General features: G+C 52.4%; 1 protein-coding gene across 3 annotated transcripts in view; it reads left to right on the top strand.

Moving 5' to 3' along the window:
• LOC146810498 (glucagon-like peptide 1 receptor) overlaps positions 1–22,085 on the top strand; it is a 279,433-nt gene that overhangs the window by 38,844 nt on the left and 218,504 nt on the right. The gene's annotated exons all lie outside the window — the stretch shown is intronic.

Below are 22,085 nucleotides of genomic sequence, written 5' to 3'. Positions count from 1 at the left end.
GATGTCAACAAAAATGGTGAATCCACAGTAAAAGGACCTATAGTCAATGTAAGAGGTTTGGAAATGGGGCTTGCAACCGGTACACCAGAAAATACTACTGAAACATTATTAGGGCCAGACAGAGCTGCCCCGTGGACAAATGAATGAGAAATAGAGCTATTCATAGCACCTGTATCCACCAAAATTTCCTTAGCTGAGCCATGCAAATCTGCAGTGACGTAAGGACCGCGTTGATCTACAGGTATTTGAACTGGTCCCTCACTGTGTCCCTGGCTGTCCTAGCTTTGAGACATCCCTATCACCTCATCCATGTCATAGTCATCGTGATAATACTGTGTGCCCATATTGTTACCGAAGTAGTTACTATCCGGACGATCCTGTGAGGCTGCGCTATGCTGAGCTCTGTCCTGTCCACTATCTCCATGACCCCGTCCACGAGAACGTCGTCCTGTAGGGGCCACGACTTTCTGAAACAACACCAGACACTCGCTACGCCAATGTCCCTCCTCTTTAGAATACGCACACTGATTCAGCCCTAGAGGCTTAGTATTTCGGCTGGTACGCTGAAGCCGGCGGTCCGAACCACCACGTCCTCTTCCATTCCCCCAGAAGCCGGCTGCAACAACACCTTCATCTTCAAGTCTTTATGCTTTTTCTCCATCTTCTCCTTGTCCTCATTTTCCCTATGATCATAATACTTTGCCATGTTCAAAATAACAGAGGGGGAAGAAGTGGACTAAGTACTTTAAGATACCTGCAACCGAGTTGTGAACTCCGGAAGTAAATTCAACACAAACCTTTTTAACAAACAATCGGACACCAATCAATCAATCAATCAAGGCATTTGTATAGCGCGCTACTCACCCGGAGGGTCTCAAGGCGCTTGGGGAGGGGGGGTCCGCTACTGCTCGAACAGCCAGGTCTTGAGTTGCTTCCTGAAGGCGAGGCGGTCTTGGGTCAGGCGGAGGTGGGTGGGGAGGGAGTTCCACGTCTTGGCGGCCAGGTAGGAGAAGGATCTTCCTCCTGTTGTGGCTCTCCGGATGCGGGGGACGGCGGCGAGGGCGTGACTGGTCGATCGGAGTTGGCGTGTGGGAGTGTAGAAGTTGAGGCGGTCGTTGAGGTATCTTGGGCCTTGGTTGTGGAGGGCTTTGTGTGCGTGGGTGAGGAGTCGGAACGTGATTCTCTTGTTGACGGGGAGCCAGTGCAGGTTTCTTAGGTGTGCGGAGATGTGGCTGTGTCGGGGGATGTCCAGGATGAGTCGAGCTGAGGTGTTCTGAATCCGCTGGAGTCTTTTCTGGAGTTTTGCAGTGGTTCCGGCATAAAGGGAGTTGCCGTAGTCCAATCGGCTGGTGACGATGGCCTGGGTGACCGTCTTCCTGGTTTCGGTGGGGTTCCACCGGAAGATCTTCCGTAGCATGCGTAGGATGTTGAAGCATGACAAGGAGACGGCGTTGACTTGTCCGTCGGTTTGGGTGCGTTGCCCAGGGCAGGGGGCCACCAGGAGTCGTCCCAGGCAGAGGGCGACGATCCCAGGATGAGGACTTCCGTCTTATCTGAGTTCAGTTTCAGGCGGCTGTTCATCATCCACTCGGCTACGTCTTTCATCCCTTCGTGTAGGTTGGCCCTGGCGGTGGCGGGGTCGTTGGTGAGGGAGAGGATCAGCTGGGTGTCGTCGGCGTAGGAGATGATGTTGAGGTTGTGTTGGCGTGCGATGGCTGCGAGGGGGCTCATGCAGACGTTGAAGAGGGTGGGGCTGAGCGATGATCCCTGTGGCACGCCGCAGATGACTTCGGTGGCCTCGGATCTGAACGGGGGGAGGCGGACTCTCTGTGTCCTTCCGGCGAGGAAGGAGATGATCCACTCCAGTGCCTTCTCTTGGATTCCGACATTGCTGAGGCGCTGCACTAGGGTGCGGTGGCAGACAGTGTCGAACGCCGCGGAGAGGTCCAGGAGGATGAGGGCCGCTGTTTCCCCGTTGTCGAGCAGGGCTTGGATGTCGTCAGTGGCTGCGAGGAGGGCGGTCTCGGTGCTGTGGTTGGCTCGGTAACCGGACTGCGAGAGGTCGAGGGAGCCATTCGTCTCGAGTAAGGCGGCCAGCTGTCTGTTGACGGTCTTCTCGATGACTTTAGCAGGAAACAGGAGGAGCGAGATGGGGCGGTAGTTTTTGAGGTCGGTGGGGTCGGCTGAAGGTTTCTTCAGGAGGGCGCTGAGTTCGGCGTGCTTCCTGCTCTCCGGGAAGGTTGCGGTGTCGAAGGAGGCGTTGATGATGTCTCGTAGATGGGGAGCGATGACGGAGTCGGCCTTGTTGAAGACGTGGTGGGGGCAGGGGTCGGTTGGAGATCCGGAGTGGATGGAGTTCATCGTGCGTATGGTTTCTTCGGTGTTGATCGGGGTCCAGGCGCTGGATGGTGGTAGGGGGCGCTGGTGTGATCGTAGGGTGCGTCGGCTGTGTGCTGAAGCTGTTGTGTATGTCTGCGATCTTGTTGTGGAAGTACGAGGCGAGGGAGTTGCAGAGGTCTTGCGATGGGGTGATGTCGTTGTTTCCGGCGCTGGGGTTGGAGAGCTCTTTGACGATGTTGAAGAGTTCCTTGCTGTTGTGGGCGTTGTTGTCCAGCCGTTCCTTGAATGCTGTTTTCTTGGTGGTGTGGATCAGTTGGTGGTGTTTTTGAGTGGCGAGCTTGAGGGTGGTCATGTTGTCTGGTGTCGGGTCTCTGTGCCAGGCTCTCTCGAGGGCTCGGCAGTTCTTCTTGGAGCTTTTGAGTTCGTCGGTAAACCAGGGTGCTTTCTTACAGCCGGTTCTGCTGGGCGGGGTCCTGAGAGGGGCGAGGTCGTCTGCGCAGTTGCTGATCCACTTCGAGAGGTTGTTGGCGGCATGGCTGGGGTTCGCTGAGCTGGCGGGAGGGTCCTGGCTCAGGGATGCGGCGAGCTGGTCGGCTGTGATCTTGTTCCAGCTTCTGCGTCCAACCTGTTGCTGGTGGTGGTGGATTGTGTTCTTTCTGAAGCGGAAGTGGACGCAGCTGTGGTCCGTCCAGTGGAGTCCGGTGGCGTGGCTGAAGGAGATGTCCTTGCTGGAGGAGAAGAAGGGGTCAAGCATGTGGCCGGCGTAGTGGGTGGGGGTGGTCACCAGCTGCTTGAGTCCGAGGTTGGCGAGGTTGTCCAGCAGGGTGGTGGTGTTGCGGTCATTGTTGTTCTCCAGGTGGAAGTTGAGGTCCCCGAGGAGGATGTAGTCAGCGGAGGGGAGGGCGTGCGGGCTGATGAAGTCGGTTATGTCTTCGCTGAATTGTGTGCGTGATCCCGGGGATCTATAGATGAGGGTGCCTCTGAGAGTGGTCTTGGGGTCGGTGTGGATCTGGAAGTGCAGGTGTTCGGCGGCTGTGAGGGTGTCGTCGGTGTTGGTCGTGAGGCGGATGGTGTTCTTGTGGACGATGGCGATGCCTCCTCCAGTCTGATTGACTCGGTCTCTCCGGGTGATCTTGTATCCGTCCGGGATGGCGATGGCGATGTCGAGCGCTGAGGAGGCATTCATCCAGGTTTCCGTGAGGAAGGCGACGTCTGGTGATGTTGTGTTGATCAGGTTCCAGAGTTGGACGGCGTGTCTGTGGACGGAGTGAGTGTTGAGTAGGATGCACCTCAGGTGGTTGCTGTTAGTGTTCGGCTTGGCGGGTGCGGGTGCAGTGCAGGTCCGGATGCAGGAGAAGTTGCAGGAATGGCAGCCGAAGGGTCCGTGGGTGCGTCTTGGTGTGGCTCGGTAGCAGCCGGGGATCCGACCGGTGTTGAGTGCGTTGAGTTCAGATGCGTCGTAAGTCCGGCGGGTGGGGTGGCCTCTGCGGGGGCAGGGGGTCTGGCGCTGGGCGCGGTCCAGGCGCGGACGGGCGCAGACGGGCTTGCCTTTGGCGCGCCTTTGGCACGCCTGCTGCGCGTCAACGCTGCGCGTACGCGTGGACTCCGCCATAAATGGCGTAGAGGGGGGGCGGAGCGAGGGAGGGGCAGCTGGAAGGCGGGAGCGGGGCGGCGTATGAGGGTCGGGGAAAAGGAAGGGGGCGGGGCCGCAGGGGGGGCAGCGGCGGGGAAGGAAGGAGGAGATCGGCGGGAGGAGGAGGGGTGGCGGGAAAGGAGAGGCGGGAAGAAAACGGCGGAGCGGCGAGGGGGGAGGCCTGAGGGAAGTCCCTAGCAGGCAGCGTATGCCACGGGCAAGGCAGGGGCAGGAGTCAGTCAGGCAGCAGGGTGGCCTGGCCCACGGAGACCGTGCGACGGCAGGGTCAGGAGTCAGGCAGCAGGCAGCAGGCAGCAGGCAGCAGGGAGACCTGGCACACGGGACCGTGCGAGGCAGGGGCAGGAGGCAGGCAGCAGGGAGACCTGGCAGGCAGGAGTCAGGCAGCAAGGAGACCTGGCACACGGGGACCGTGCAGTAGGTGGAGCGACCAGGAGGGTCACAGCTCACTGCCGTGCGGTCCCTGGCATATATGTCCAAGTGGGAGGGAGGGGCAGCTGGGAGGCGGGAGCGGGGTGGCGAATGAGGGTCGGGAAAAAGGAAGGGGGCGGGGCCGCAGGGGGGCAGCGGCGGGGAAGGAAGGAGGAGAACGGCGGGAGGAGGAGGGGTGGCGGGAAAGGAGAGGCGGGAAGAAAACGGCGGAGCGGCGAGGGGGGAGGCCTGAGGGCAGTCCCTAGCAGGCAGCGGATGCCACGGGCAAGGCAGGGGCAGGAGTCAGTCAGGCAGCAGGGTGGCCTGGCCCACGGAGACCGTGCGACGGCAGGGTCAGGAGTGAGGCAGCAGGCAGCAGGGAGACCTGGCACACGGGACCGTGCAAGGCAGGGGCAGGAGGCAGGCAGCAGGGAGACCTGGCAGGCAGGAGTCAGGCAGCAAGGAGACCTGGCACACGGGGACCGTGCGGTAGGTGGAGCGACCAGGAGGGACACCTCCATCAACAGACAAATCCTGCCCACTGTAGTCCAGAAATACACCTTCAAACGGAGTGAAACAATCTGACACACTCTTGTCTTTCTTCTGACAACAAGCTGAGAACTTGTCCCTATCTACCTTTCTTGGCGGGATGACAGAACATATATAAGTAATAATACGGCAAGGCAAGTTTCTCCGCTCTAGGCTTCGCTCTAGTCTTCCTCTCCTGATCCCATGACTTTATTTGATCCCAGGTACCCCCCAATTCTGCAACATGATCTTGCATGTGCACTTGTCTCCTAATATCAACTGGAACCAACAAGCCAAAGAACATCTCAATATCCACAAGAGTCATAACCGTCGAAGATGCAGCCTCAGTCAATTCTTTATAATATGCTGTCGGGTTTTTCCTAGGATCAAGCAACTGAGTCTTAAGGGATAAAACTTCACTCCTTTTCCATTGAGGGTAAACCCACTGTTCTTGGAGCCAGGCCTCTACCCGTGGTCTAGTAACAACATTATGCTGATCCCGTAGCTCTGGTATTTCAGGGTGGTATATGGGATGGACTTCCCTCATCGGAAACTGGGATACTGTCTTCGGGATCTTCTCAAGAAGCCTACTACGATAGGCGACCAGCGTCGCAACATTACTAAAAACCTCACCAGGTGCCATATCAGCAGCATATACATGACCCCTAATATCATAAATAATCTGGGGTGCTACACCAGTGAAACACTGTTCCCACAGCCCAATCAAAGTAGCTGACATGTGCTCAAGGGCATGCTGCTGCACAAATGGCTCATAATCTTTCATCTCACTCCACACATCTTCCACACTGTAAATGGGGTTACAAGCCCACTGAGCGGCCTGATTGGCTACCACCCTTTTCTCTTCATCTCCCACATCAGATCGTATCAATAACCGCCCCAGTCACTCCCTAGCAGTCGCCCAGTGTCCATCCCCTAGTCCATGTATGGGCGGTCCGCCGCTCAGTAATGTCGGGGGATGGAGGAACAGGGGAGGAGTAGCAACAGAAGTAACAGGCACCAATGCCGCTGTTGTCTGCGACGTAGGTCTAAGGGCTGGCGAGAGAGATGTCAAAACAATAGGCATAGCAGGGAGACTGGCAGTCATCGTAGCCGCAGAAGGCGAAGTCAAAGAAAGGGCAGGAGGCGCTGTGGCCGAAACAGCGTGATCAATAGCAAAAGAAACAGAAGCAGCGGAGACAGAAGGAACAGGTGACTGAGACTGTGGCATGGCAGGGTATATTTTCTGTGGGGCGTGTGGAGGTCAATTCCTCCACAAAGTGTCATTTTCTTCTCGAGCAACATAAGACTTTTCACATTGTAATCGAAATCTCCTATCAGCACACCCTATTCCTTTTTCTATTTTCTCTCTATCATGCGCTACAGATTTCTGAGTCATTGCTTGCATTCTCCCCTTCTGGGACTCTTTCTCAGATTTAATTTGTCTCTGGTAAGCCTCCTTTTGCCATATTCTTAGGAAATCAAACATTGACTGCCTACTCTTTTCGCAAACAATTTCTCCTGTAGAAAATTAATTTTCTGTTCATCAAAAGTGCCCGGCCACGGCCACTGCAACTTGGCACCGTCCCTCGTATATTTGTGCCATAACGTACTAAAAATAATAGGGCCAAGGCTATGTTTTACGTGCATATCAAAATTTGGAGTGCCTTCTGGAGGCGCTGGCTGACTTTCTTCCAATCAGGCATCAGCAGAACAACGACAGCCCAAATAAAACACTTTACTAAGGGGCATATGTATGAAACTCCCGTTTTGCGAATCTCAAATTGCGATATTTTGCGATTTGCAGTTTGAGATTCGCAAACCGGGATGTAAAAAAAAAATCGCAAATGTTTAGCGATTTCTTAATAATCGCAAAAAAGTCTCAGAAACATCATTTGCGATTCCTTAATTGCGAAATTCGCAAATTAAAAGAAATCGCAAAAATGGGAATCTGCAATACAGGTCCAGCCTGATGACATTACAAACAGGAAGTGGAAGTGATTTCCTGCACCTGCTTACCTGAGCCACACCCAGAGGCTGTTTGGAGAGTGTGAGGAGGCATCCCAGGAGAGAACAAACACCAATGGAGTCCAACAAGCAACATGAGGGCAAGGATGCAGAGAAGAGGAAGACAAGGAGCAGGAGGTCCTCATAGAGGAGATGGCATGCAGCCATGAGCTCCTTTTTGGTAAAAATGCACTGCGGGTCCCAGAAGCAAGGAAACGGAAAATCTGGCTGGACATTCAACAGAAGGTGAATGCTGTGGGAGTGACCAATCGCACCATCGAGGAATTGCGCAAGCGATGGTATGATATGCGCCAGAGGTCGAAGGAGAGGGTGGCAGCCAGACTAAAGGATGCAAACCAGACCGGGGGAGGACCATCCACAGCAGCACAGCCAACACCCCACGAGGAGCTTGTGGAGTCCACTCTCCTGCCTGAGAGCGTTGGTGGTGTGGCTGACCCTGCATCCAGCAGCCAAGGTAAGATGCATGCAAAATCAATCTGCACTGATCCCCATCCCATGCACACTTCCCCAAATGCGCTAAATATCCTCACAAAATGTCATTCCAGTCCAAGTCTTACAGCACACCCAGCAATGCATCATGGAACTTGTAGTAATATGTCTGACAGTGTGTCCATGAGACATAGGAAATCTAATGCAACATGTGGGTTGGGGATAAGTGAATGATACAGTGTCAGAAGTTAGCCGATACAAACTGTAGAAACTTTATTGAGTGCAAATTGCAGACAAAGACACAAACTCATGTAGTCCCCTTTACATCCACAGCACAATCCAGGGCACGTGATGACAGTGCAGAGGGTGAGGAGCCTGCACATCCTGAGGACTCCAGTGATGATACGGAGCACACACCAATCCTGCTCAGGAAGCGCACACATGTGCCCCCACTGCCTCCATTTGAGGATGACATACCGGCCACAGGGGAGGACAGTGACAGAAGAGAGGGGAGTCAGGGTGTGTCACACATGCCCAGTCAGGACACACCAAGGCCAAGCATTCCACCACAGGATACACGCAGGTCAAGGCCCAGGAGCATCACTGCCACTGAAGCGGAGGAAACCGTATTTTCTGGGCTGGAACTCAGCATGCTGCAGCAACAGCGCCTGCAAAGTAAATCTTTGAGGTCAATAAATAGGCAGCTATGCCGTATTCACAAAGATCAGCAAAACATGGGGGAGGGCATCATGGCCATGGCAGGTGCCATCCGTGACCTGTGTGACATTCTGAGGCACAACCAAGCCGCCAGTGAGAGGGCTGCCCGACGTGCCAATGCACGCCTTCACACATATACCAAGGCCGTGAACCGCCTCTGCACCACCACCAGCACTCTGACACGCAGAAGCGTCACAATGCAGTTGGAAATGGCGCACTGCTGTCAGGACATAGCCAGAGGGCTAGCACAGGTCACCAGTGCAGTGGAGCAGCTGCAGACGGCCAACTCAGGTGGCAGCGCTCTCATGGCCTCTGGCGAGAGTGAAGGAACCTCCAGTAGGAGCAGCATCACTCCTACATTGCCTGGAGAAAGACGGCGCAGGTTTGAGACAGCGTGCAGGACCCAGGAACACCATGGAGGGCACTCAGCCTGGACGCCAAACACCACCAATGCGTCACCGAAGGAGGTGAACTGTCCGGTGACAATGAATCAAAAAAGGGTGAAGTAACCCAACTATGCAGATTGCACAGTTACTTGTGCCGTACATGCACTGTGTGCATAACATGTGCTGGGTACAGCTACACTTTTAATGATTGTGAAGTGTGAATAAACACAGCACACATTAGAAAGATTTTTTGTCTCATGTCATCATTGCTCACCTAGAAGTAGTTTTGTGTGCTCTCAGTCCGTCTTTGGCATCCAGCAGCTGCCCCGACTCCTGACGCTGGTCTGCCAGGGGGAGCAGGGCAATCGTCATCCAATGTGTCTGTATCGGTCACATCAATTGTGGTGTCTTTCCTCATAGCCATGTTATGGAGCATTGCACAGCTTGCCATGATTTTACAGCAGGTCTCAGGGCTGTATTGCAGTGTGTCTCCACTTTCATGCAGGCACCGGCACCGGCTCTTAAGGATTCCAAACGTACGCTCAATGACGCAGCGTGTAGATCTGTGTGCCCTGTTGTATCTCCTCTCACTTGCATTGGCTGGATCCAGATACGGGGTCAGAATGAAGTCCCGCACTGCATAGGCACTGTCACCTGCAGGGATAGACACAATAGGTAAGTCAATGTCCCCACCCTCCAGTGATGTAGTGGATGTATGGATGTGTGCCATGTATTTACCTAGCAGGTATCTCTCCCCAAACTCTCCAGCACTCAGACGTCTGTGTATTCCACTGTGTCTAAAGATGAAAGAGTCATGTGTACTGCAAGGGTATTTGGGTACGATGTCATTGATGATATACTTTGCGTTGCACACAATCTGTATATTGAGGGAATGGTAGCATTTACGGTTTCTGTAGACATATTCAGTTGCTGATGGGGGTGTGATGGCCACATGGGTCCCATTGATGCAGCCAATGACGTGGGGGAAACGTACAATCTGGTAGAAGTCAAGCTTTGTTTGCTGTAATGCCTGTTGGGTGGTGGAGAAGTATATGTGATGTGAGAGCCTCTGTAGCATTGCATCTAGAAAGGCATGAAAGAAGCGCAAAAGTGCACTCTGTGACACCCCACCAACCTCCGCTATGACCCGTTGAAAACTCCCTGACGCAAGGAGGTGCAGGGAGCACAGGACCTGCACATGTGTGGGAATTGTTTGTGTCCTGCGTGTAGGGTGTTCCAAGTAGGGTTTCAGCTCCTCAATCAGATCCATTATGGTCTGTGGGTGCAGCGTGTACTTGTCATGGATGTCCTCTTCAGTGTGCTGGAACAGAGTGATGCGCAGCCTGAATATACGTTCCTGTCTCATTCTCCTCCGTGCAAGAGCCCGAATACACAGCCTCCTGCTATCACAAACAGTGCTGCCATTGTGGTTGGTTCTGTTGCATTGTGGGGTGGTTTAAGTACCTTGCACCTGTTTACCACCTGCATGCACTTGGTGTTAATTGAGATTTCTTATTTTGCGAATTTCGTTATTTCGCAATTAGCGAGTTTTTCATACATTTGCTTGCGATTTCTTAATTTGCGATATCCTTTTTGCGAATTTAGCAAATTGAGAATATCACAATTTAAGAAATCGCAAGCATAATCGCAATTTTGGAGTTTTGCAGCCTAAGAAATCGCTAATTTAGCGAATTTCTTAATTTGCACTATGAATGTGTGTCATACATATGAAATTGCGAATATTTAGTCGCCAATGCTGTTTTTTGCGATTCGCAGCGTTTCATACATATGCCCCTAAGACACAGCATTTTTCAAAAGAAAAGCAAGTTCACTATTTATATCTAGCAGATATTTGCAAATATCCTTACCAAAGTCCGCTCTCAAATCTCGTCAAATACAAATCAAAAAATGGTACCATGTTCATAAAGAACTCAAACAAATTCAAGCGCTTGTCCAAGGACGGTCCTCTGACCGTGTCAAATACAAATCAAAATGGCACCATATCGACAAAGAACCAAAGCAAACTCACCTGGTGCACACAGGTCAAACAAGTTTATTCTCCACTGCTGACTCTTTGGACCAAACGGTCAGATTCAAAAGTTTCGCCGTTCAGGACCCAAGTTACACAGACGGGGCAGCTGCGAGTACTAGACTCTCTCGTGCAGGGACCACCGGTCCGCCCCGACGTGGCCCTGACCTCCTCAATCGTCCGCGGGCAATGATGGGTCACCCGATGGAGTCCCTGTTCTGGCACCAAATAAAGGAAGTGGCCCGTTTAGGGTCACTTGGGTCACTCGCGACCACCTCTCAGCCTTCCCTACAAATGAAGAGTCAGTCAGACAGTAGAGAATACAATCCAAATGCATTTATTAGAGGTACACTCGAGTGGAGTCCGGTCTGAGCAGCCTCCTTAGATTGCTGCATAGGAGCTGACTTCTGCCCACCTGGTAACACATAATGTACATCTTCAGAACCACTAAAGGCACGCCCAGACTGGAAATTTCCAGTTGGTAGCTGGTGAACAAAGCAGACACAGAAGGATGAGTTGCAATCCTAGTACCAGGTACATACTATCTGAGCGTCAAGGTTACTCTGCCTGCGCCAACCGCTCTAAGGGTGGGAGCAGGCCTATCTATAAGGAAAGGTATGCACTAGCAAAGACAGTGTATTCATTAGCACAGCGAAACCCAGCCTTGAAGAAACAAACAAAAAACGATTGCAGCTGCTTTCAGCTGAAGTAGACAGAAAGTGAGACAGAAGATAGTTTCGATCAAGGCCCAAAATGGCGTCTCAACTTAAAATGGTGCAGCGAATGCTAACTTTACATATAGCAATATGCAAGCAAAAGGAATGCATAACCTTTACATTTCAACACCACCGCCCTAACCATCACCACCTTAACCACCACCACTGCACTAACGATCACAACTCTAATCACCTTCACCTCAAACACTCTCTTCACCCCAACCACTACCCTACCACCACCATCCTCACCCCCAGCCTACCACCTCCTCCTCAGTATCACCACCACCTTAACCTCAATACCATAACCACCCCCACCACCACTACCCTAACCTCCGTACTCTAACTGCTACCACCCTTTCACTCAACATGGCTCTCACTTCCAGTGGATACGGTTACTTACGCCTGCAAAAACGCTCAGCTCAGCCCGCTAGACAATTGTTTTCATTGGAAAGCAGTGCAAAACAGACCTCCAAGCACTTAAGGCGGTACCACGGAGTAGGGCTCTAATCCCCGATGCCCTTTGGATAGGGTACCACATCTGTCTGTAAGCCGCTCAGTGCTACTACTGCCTGGCGCTTCCTGACCCACACCCAGCTCTCCCTGATACCGAGACCTACTAGCCTGACCGTAGCTCTTCACCAGGCTCCCAAACCAGAGCTTTCCATAAACCTAGTGGCCTAAAACATTCTCCCTGTGGGGCGGCTGCGAATGGACTGCAAACAATGTATTAAACTAAAGATTACATTTTAGTAATAAAATTACATTGTATCGTCCATCCAAGAGAAACTTACTTCCATCTGCCCCTTTTACCCTGTTCTATTAACCTCATCATGACATTACAGGGATTACCTAACTCATTGGGGCAATCGGACCACCATCCTACAGCTCAGTTAACACCACCCTGTAGTTGCTGCTAGGAACTGTAAATAGCATAACACCTATGCATCCACTCAATCAGCAGTGTATCCTACTAACACTTGTAGCAGGGCGCATATCATAAGTACCTCATGCCCAACTGAGGCATCACATATCTCATATAATGTACGGACACACAGACCCTTCTGCGATTAGAATTACCACCTTGTGTGCCTAGCAGCGCCCGGACGCATCACGCAGACCCGCCAGTAGAAATGCCGGTGATGATTGGGGTAAAGCCCAAAACAAACAAGTGTCACTGACACTAAGTCAGTCACTAATACAGCTATCCCCAAACTTCTGCTGTTGTAACCCACGGTCACACGTCCTGTTTAGTTCAATGTAATAATTAATGGCACTGACAACCACACTGGCCTAATACTGGGCTGTGTAAATGCGGCCCAGGGTGATCTTACACAATCTGCTTGGTGTGGATGGGTTCAACTTTACCCGGCTGAAGTGCAATCCCTTTGACAATTACTCCTGACAAGATGTGCTAATGCAGGTAGAAGAAAGTTATCCGGCCCGCCTTACTTCCTGTCCCAGTTATCTGAGTAAATTAGTGACAGAAGCATGTTTGGACTGGTAGCTGATACGGTTACTTACGCCTGCAAAAACGCTCAGCTCAGCCCGCTAGACAATTGTTTCCATTGGAAAGCAGTGCAAAACAGACCTCCAAGCACTTAAGGCGGTACCACGGAGTAGGGCTCTAATCCCCCGATGCCCTTTGGATAGGGTACCACATCTGTCTGTAAGCCGCTCAGTGCTACTACTGCCTGGCGCTTCCTGACCCACACCCAGCTCTCCCTGATACCGAGACCTACTAGCCTGACCGTAGCTCTTCACCAGGCTCCCAAACCAGAGCCTTCCATAAACCTAGTGGCCTAAAACATTCTCCCTGTGGGGCGGCTGCGAATGGACTGCAAACACTGTATTAAACTAAAGATTACATTTTAGTAATAAAATTACATTGTATCGTCCATCCAAGAGAAACTTACTTCCATCTGCCCCTATTACCCTGTTCTATCAACCTCATCATGACATTACAGGGGTTACCTAACTCATTGGGGCAATCGGACCACCATCCTACAGCTCAGTTAACACCACCCTGTAGTTGCTGCTAGGAACTGTAAATAGCATAACACCTATGCATCCACTCAATCAGCAGTGTATCCTACTAACACTTGTAGCAGGGCGCATATCATAAGTACCTCATGCCCAACTGATACAGTAGCTAGCCAATGTGCCGGTTGAAAAAGACTAAGATTTTCCTCCTCCGGTCCGAAGCCCTGCACATGTTGATTTCATTGGTCAGTTTCCAATAGTCTCTGAGCTCTCGGTCGGCCGTTCTGGTCATCAACCACAACCACATCCACAACCACATCCACTCACCCCATGTATAGCATCCTGCGGCGCAGGACAAGCCTCACGGCCAGGCATAAAAACAGCATCAAAACACCCCGCGCTGCTGCTCCAAACCAGTCCAGTCACACCGCAGAGATTGTCCCAAACTCTGCCCGGGGTGAGCCGAGAGCCAAGGTATGATGCCCCCTGGACATCTCAGATAAGACCCTTAAATTGTCTAGCGGTGCTGGAACGCCAGCAGCTGAACAGCAGGGGGCGCACTACAAGACTGCCTTCTCTAAAGCCTGAGGCATCAGTGCCTGCAGCTTGGTCACATACATGACTGGTGGCCCTTGGCTGTATAATCCCCCCAGAGTGTGGCGAGACCCATAATTTGCCTTCCCAAACAGAGAATCGAACAATGCCAGGCTTGTGTAACAAACAAGCGAGTGTTCTAGATGTCCACTTCTTGAAATCAGGCTATGACAACTCCTGGGTGCCCTCACGCCACGTTAAGATGCTTGGTAACCCATTCAACAGACTGTCCACTCTACGTCGTCACTAGACATTGCCGTCCTCTCTTTGCCAATAAGCCGATTCAAGAGTCATAAATGATTTCCTTGTCACTGTTGGCATGATCATTCTCGCTACTGAGGCTCATGGATAAGAATTCCGGGGAAAAGCAAGTGTGCCACTCTTTTCTGCTCCCCCGTTGCATCTCACTCAGTCATGCATGCCTCAAGCACACCAAGGCAGGGCAGCCCGCCCCAAAGGCACTGCCAGGGGCCTCAAGAGAAATCAAACTCAATAACCTCTCCGGGGGTACAATCCCTGCTATAGGGAAACAAATTGACACATGTTGGCATCTGTCCCCACTATGCTTAGTCTGTACTTTGCACTAATATTTCTCCATAACCATTTACGAGACAACCTGCTTGATTCCAGAAAGCCATTTACCCTGAAGGCAAAGATCAAAACCTTACCTGATTGTGACTAGCTGGCACAGTAACCTATACTGCTGTGAAATTACAGCACCCGCTGACTGATACCACGCTACAGGGATACAGCTCCCTGCCACAGACCATCACATAGGTGGCGAGCATGTCAGGAACCAGGGCATCATACCTGTCCTGTACCAGCGACAAGCTAACCAAAATATATACCAAGCGCAAGGCAGCAGGTGCGCACAGCTCACCGCTAGGAACATTGCCCCTTCAGGGCACACAAGCAGGCCCACCCGGCGAGAGCATAGCCAACATCACCAACGACCTCAGAAATGGAGCGGCGCCCTTATACAAGTGCAAGCATGATACCAAAAGCGAGACCCAAGGTGCGCCTTTTAAATCATTACAGGACAAACCCATTAAATAGGAACACCGAAGGGTACTTATATGGTGCAGGGCAGCAATGTCCTCTAGTCCTCTTACCCTTAGGTGACGCCCCATGAAAAAACACAGCCACAGGACGCACAGAGCCCGAAACACGTCTGTCCAGGCTCCAGCAAGCACGCTTCGATGTCTATTTTCAATTATACTGTGCTTTCAATCCCCTTTTCAGGTAGGCACACTCTCAGCCCTTGCACTGTTATCCCGGGGTACAACTCGTGTCTTGAGCTCTGTCCTCACCTCAGGGGGGCCATCCTCACCCAGACTCACTGCATGTCCTGCCATACCCAGGCAGTGCTGGTCAAGACGCTGAGGGACTGTCGTTCATTAGACTTGCAGCCAGACGCAGGGATATGATCGGGCTTTGTGTTCGCCTGTGGGGCAGTAGCAACAGGACCGCAAAACACTCCTGGAATTTTTCTAACAATATTGTATATGAAGTTTCTGGTTGGCCAGGGTATGCACCCAAGCCAGGCAGAACCCCCCACTCCAGTCAGCGGAGCCAGCGAGGATAATCTGCCGCGACTGAACACTGCAACACGGCCTGTGCTGCAACGAGCCAAAACATGCCTCAACAGGGCCCAATGACCAGCCTGACCTAGAGCAAAGGAACCTACTTGGCTTTTAACAATGCCAATACCAGGGTAAAAGGCACCAGTGTAGCACCCGTGCGCATATGGTGCACTTGGGCCACTGCCGACAATCCTAGGGCCAAGTTCCGCGTTGGATTCCCATAAATGCAATCACTTGCCGGTTGGGCGAAATTATAGTGAACGAACACATCCGTTGAAGGCTAACAAATATGCACATCACCGTTGAAGAGTACTAGGCGCGGCATTGAGAAACCGGAGCATCACATCAAGTTACAGTACAGTAATAACACGCCTGTGTCAAACATTTCTATCATGAGAGCTACTTGTGCCTAATGAAGCTTGTCCCGGGCCACAACCTTATGATGCTTTAATAAGGACCATATCAAACAGGGTTACATTGGTGGGCCCCCTGGGCAAGATTACTAGCAATGAACACATCTGTGCAGTTCTAAGGTTTGCTAGCAGACTGCGCAACAGACGCGAGACCCTGACGAGCCCTCCACTTGCCGCTTCCTCACTTTTTTTTTTGTGGCATATTTATATAGCGCAGACTCGACCCGAAGGTATGGAGCGCTTTACATAGCACGGTATTTACCTTACACATTCGGGCACGGGGAGATCAAGTCATTTGCTCAGCATCTCAGGATGTGGACGCGACCTCGAGGCTCGAACCCTGGTTTTCCTGCAAGGTTTTCCGTTCGGCCATGACGACCCTCCCCACCCCCACGGATGGAGCCGCTTGATGATGGCTTTCCCCGCCACGGCCCCTGATCGACCGGTCCGCTCTGGCTGGGGACCCCATTCACTGCGTGGGCAGAGGGCCCCCAAATCTGTTGGGATGCTCTACTCTGCAACAACCTGCTGGTTGTCCGATGCTAGCGAAGCCACTAGGTGCCAGAAGGAAGCGAGCTAGCGGTCTTCCCGACCCCAGCTCCCCCCCCACACCAGCTGCCTCACTCCGCCCATATTCTGGCCGGGGGAGGAGGGCCCGTTCAGAGTTTAGGATTATGCGGAGGGACCTGGAGGTTGGGCACCCCAGGTACCAGGTAATGACGAGGCAGTTGCAACCAGGCCCACGCAGCCTCTAATACCTGCTGCCGTACACCACAAGCGTTGGAACAACGGTGTTTAAACACATAGCCTTTACCGTCATAATGGAAGACCTTAACCCCTAGCCACCGTGACACATGAGGATTACACCCCGCCCTTTGGCACCGCCTGCCCAGTCATGTTGGGCCCATGTGAGGCCCAACCCGCTGACGGGCGAGGCCTCCCCCACATGAAGAAAATGCCATTGCCTGTAAGGTTAAACTCGTACACCCCAACGTTGAAACAGCTTTTTTTTTTTGCATCTTTTATATAGCATGGACTCGACCCGAAGGTATTGGAGCGCTGTACATGAGTACCGTATTTACATTACATATTCAGGCACGGGAAGATTAAGTGATTTGCCCAGAATCACAGGACGCGACCTCGAGGCTCGAAACCTGGATTCCTGCACCAAAGTCGGCAGCTGCACATGGGCACCGTATTTACATTACATATTCAGGCACGGGGAGGTTAAGTGATTTGCCCAGGATCACCGGACGCGACCTCGAGGCTCGAACCCGGGTTTCATGCACCTTTCCTGTCCCGCGAGCCTCACAAACCTTGAAATACGGTCCTTGCCCACACAGGGGAGGGGGGAAGTGCATTCTCCTTCGATGTTAGACGACATGTTCATTGAAATCGTTCCCCGCCTGGCTGAGCCCAGTCTGTTAATGTTAATGGGAGTAATCAGGACACAAATCTCGATGCATCTGTCCAGAGGGGCCACTCAGCACAGGGTCCGGAGTGAGAGGGGCCACTGTAGAGTGTTACCCCTCCGACGAAAGCAAATACCAGCGGTGGCCCGTGTGCCCGACACGATCAGCGGTGGCTGTTATCTAATATAGGGGCTTTCCGGCATATCACACTAAGGGCTGTCGGTTCATATCCCTGCCCTGACCAGACATTGCCCCCTTCGCCTCATGCGATGTCACTTCATAGTCGCGCCCACCTTGCCAGGCGGGGGGAGGGGGGATGCCCAATCGCAGGAGAATGCATGGCCCCCACACCAAAAAAGGGGAGTCTGGTGAGTGGGCAAGCTCCCAGCTATCGCTGTCGAAGTTCCGCCGGACTCGAAGCGACAAATTCTTTAGCTGCTCTGTGCCGGACCGCGGGAGCAGCATGATCATTGTGGGGAATTGAGGAGTGCCGGGAACGAGGGTTCCCAACAGCTAAAACCCACAGCCCCCAACCAGAGTTCCAGGCCGTGGCTCGCGAGCTGGCCGGCACTCCAGGACCCGCGCCACCCAGGGTCGCCCCCCAGGGCACCAGTGCTCGCTTGGGGGGGCGTTTGGAGTGATGGTTTGGACACGACTAACCTCACTTCCAACTCCGACCGACAACACAAGTAGGGACTCGGCAGCGATCCCGCGGCATGACCAGCAAGACGGCGTGTCCGGCGCAAAGAGGACGCCAAGCTGGCCGGGGGAGGCATAAATACCTCCCCCTCCTCTATGTGCCGGAAGTGACACATCTGATAAGGGGACTCCTCCTAGAGTCCCCCATTATTAGTGGGGGTGGGGAAATGCCCAAATGGGACTAAGGGGGGCCACGGGCAGCCGCACTCTCCCAGTACAGCTAGGGCATTCTCATGGCACACAGTGCCGAAGCATGCAGCACCACGAAATCGCTGCACTCCATTTCTGGGCTGAGAGAAGTTTTAAAAACTTGTGTGCAAGCAGGGAAAGAGCTGGGGTAGCACACACAGTGAAAACAGAAAAGGGACTACAAGTCGTAGCAAACGAGAACATACTATTAGAAAAAGCCAATAAATAAAATAATTAAAAAATAAAAATACGAAGGCAATAGCTATTTAAAAAAAATGAATGCAGATGAAAGCGCAGAGGACCACGACAACATTGCAAAAAAAAAAAAGCACTGACGGGCCAAAAGACGACTGCTGCAGGGCCTGTGTGCACTAGGAAGGGGGGCGGGGAGAGGTCTTATAACGTTAAGCAGAAGCGGAATAAAAACGGGGCAGAAGCAGCCACGGGCTAAAAGCATGAAAAGAATAAAGTTAAAAAGTACACAATAGTAAACCCAGTCATGCACACAACATTTGAAATCTTCCTGTTTACAGCCTGTGTGCTATTAATCAATCAATCAATCAAGCATTTGTAGAGCGCACTAATCACCCGCGTCTCAAGGCGCTGGGGGGAGATGGGCGGGGTGTAGCTACTGCTCGAACAGCCAGGTCTTGAGACGTCTCCTGAAGGTCAGCAGGTCCTGAGTCTGTCGCAGGTGGGTAGGAAGGGTGTTCCATGTCTTGGCAGCGAGGTAGGAGAATGATCTGCCGCCGGTGGTCGTCCTGTGGATGCGTGGGACGTTGGCGAGGGGAGGTCAGCGGAGCGAAGCTGGCGGTTCGGGGTGTAGAAAGTTAGTAGTTTGTTGAGGTATACTGGTCCGGTGTCGTGGAGTGCTTTGTGAGCGTAGATGAGGAGCTTGAAGGTGATCCTCTTGTTGACTGGGAGCCAGTGAAGGTCTCTCAGGTGAGTTGTGATGTGGGTGCGGCGGGGGATGCCAAGGATGAGTCGTGCGGAGGCGTTCTGTATGCGTTGTAGTCTTTTCTGGAGTTTGGCCATGGTTCCTGCGTAGAGGACGTTGCCGTAGTCCAGTCTGCTGCTGACGAGGGCCTGGGTGACTGTCCTCCTTGTTCCAGTGGGGATCTTGCGAAGCATGCGGAGGGTGTTGAAGCAGGAGGAGGAGACGGCGTTGACTTGCTGGGTCATTGAGAGTGATGAGTCCATTATGAACCCCAGGTTGCGTGCGTGGTTGGTGGGTGTCAGCGCGGCTCCCAGTGCGGTCGGCCACCAAGAGTCATCCCAAGCGGAGGTGGTGGAGCCGAGGATGAGGACCTCTGTCTTGTCCGAGTTCAGTTTCAGGCGGCTGTTCTTCATCCATTCGGCGACGGCCTTCATCCCTTCGTGGAGGTTGGTTTTGGCGGTGGCGGGGTCCTTGGTGAGGGAGAGGATCAGCTGGGTGTCATCGGCATAGGAGACGATATTGAGGTCGTGTGATTGGACGATGTTGGCGAGCGGTGCCATGTAGACGTTGAAAAGGGATGGACTGAGAGAAAAACCTTGGGGTACGCCGCAGGTGATCTTCATGGCTTCAGATCGGAATGGAGGGAGGCGGACCCTCTGGGTTCTGTCGGTGAGGAAGGAGGTGGTCCAGTCCAGGGCTTTGTCGCGAATTCCTGCATCGTGGAGGCGTGTACGTAGGGTGTGGTGGCAGACGGTGTCGAAGGCGGCCGAGAGGTCCAGGAGGATGAGGGCAGTGGTTTCGCCGTTATCCAGCATGGTCCGGATGTCGTCGGTGGCAGCGATGAGGGCGGTTTCGGTGCTGTGGTTGCTGTGGAAACCCGATTGGGATGGGTCCAGGTTGTTGTTCTCCTCGAGGAAGTGAGTCAGTTGCTTGTTGATGATCTTCTCAATGACTTTCACCAGGAACGGGAGCAGGGAGATGGGCTGGAAGTTCTTGAGGTCCTTTGGGTCCTCCTTGGGTTTCTTGAGGAGGGCGTTGACCTCGGCGTGCTTCCAGATTTCCAGGAAGGTGGCGGTCTCGAAGGAGCTCTTGATGGTCTTCCGGAGTTGGGATGCGATGATGGAGCTCGCTTTATTGAAGATGTGATGAAGACAGGGGTCAGATGGTGAGCCGGAGTGGATGGTGTTCATGATTTTGACGGTGTCGTCATCGTTGACGTGATTCCAGGAGAGTAGGAGGTTGGTGTGGCTGGGGGGCGGTGAGTCTGTGGTGTCGGTGGCTGTCGGTGCTATCCGTGTATGTAGCGAAGTTTGGCGCTATGTCCATAAATATGATTGTGGTAAACAAAACAATACGCTACTGTGAACTATTCATAATAGTTTATTGGGGGATTGTATACCTTCACATGTTTCTTTGGGACAGCAATAAACAGGGGGTACCTTTCTTTCAGACATAAAGGTCGTGCAAGATTCGCTTTTTGCACTTTCATATATGTAGCCTGACTGATGAGGGTTGTTACCCCAAAACCAGTCCCAGGGTTCTTGTTTCCGGACCCGGCTTGACAGTTCGGGCTGGACTGTTCCTATGAGGAGCATGGTCAAGACTGATTTGCATATGGCTGGGCCCAAACTAGGGTGGCGCAGTGAGCAAAGGAACGATGGATTTAACCCAGATCTCTTGACTGGAGGTGAAAGTTTGACTCATTCAACATTCCATCCATCATTTGTTTCCCCTGGGGAACGACACACACAAGAATTGGAAGGAAAGACACTAAACAACACAGAAAAGTTACCTGCAAGCTGAAATGTTTATATAGTGGGCTTGCTAGCAAGCTGGAGCACCGACAATTAGGCTACGTGCATGGGGTGAAGGCGGGAAACAGTTTACAGCCTCAGGCCCTTATTGGCAATCAGCCGCAGGAAGTTCATAGGTTTGCAGCAGGCAAGCGTGTAGCTGACACGGCCGGTCCTTAAGAACTGCTTCCATAAAGCTTCTTTATGCAGGGTTACAGGCTTCAGTGCGCGCTCGGCTTATTATGAAGAACGGGGAGGGGAGGGTTGGCTCGAGAGCACCACAACGGCCCTTTAAGATGGCCGTTTCATTAAGCCCATTTTTCCCCCGAGTCAGATGTGCGATCAGATGGCACTTGGCTCACTGCATGGGCTTCTAAAGTCACATGATTTTACTTCAATGGGCGAATGCACTCAAGGGCAGTCGTATATGTGCTTATGTTCCCTTGCGCCGGCTGCTAGAATCAAGTCCTACAAGACGGGATTAAAAAAGCCAGTAGAGCGATAATCAACAGGCTCAAAATGAGAGGGAGAGAGAGAGAGAGAGAATGAATGACTGAATGTGTGTGTGTGTGTGTGTGCGTGTGTGTGTGCGTGAGTGCGTTCATGCGTGTGTGTGTGTGTGTGTGGGAGTGAGTGGGTGAGAGAGACCCCCAACGGAACCATGCGTTTTTCAGGGGAGGGGGTTTCTTTCGAAGGTACAGTATATTGGAAAGAAGACACAGGCATTATGGAGCATCATGCAAGAAGTTTACTCTTGCATGACGTCATGAATTAATAAATATTGCTAAGAAAACATATTTTTTGCACAATAGAGTGGATTTTTAAGTTGTATTTTTTAGGCGGTGCCATGCATAGGAGGAGACTGGTATCCGCGCAGCGCCGAACACCAGACGTGTTTAAGGAGAGCCTGAGGCTCAGATGAGGGCACTCTGACTTCACTCAACAGAAAGGAAGCGTATTCAGGACAATTGCAGCATTTCGTTAGGAAACAAAAATAACAAACGACCAAAGAGGTCTCTCAGCCAGGTGCGAGAGTATAAATGAAGCATTCCGCTCAGCACAGATGATCCAATTAACAGTTAATTACAGCAGTAGGAGAGGCAGGGACACCGCTGTGAGGCATGCCAGGCTTCAGCCTGCTGACCCATTGGGAGGGGGGGAGAGCAGAGCAAGTGCACAAGAATGAAAGGGAAACCAGCGTGCTTGTGGAACTGCTCGGGAGCTTTGCAAGTGAAAGCTCATTAGAATAAAAA

The sequence above is a fragment of the Triturus cristatus genome, chromosome 7 (assembly GCF_964204655.1).
Source record: "Triturus cristatus chromosome 7, aTriCri1.1, whole genome shotgun sequence".
In the NCBI taxonomy this organism is placed as follows: domain Eukaryota; kingdom Metazoa; phylum Chordata; class Amphibia; order Caudata; family Salamandridae; genus Triturus; species Triturus cristatus.
This window is presented reverse-complemented; position numbering and strand designations above follow the sequence as displayed.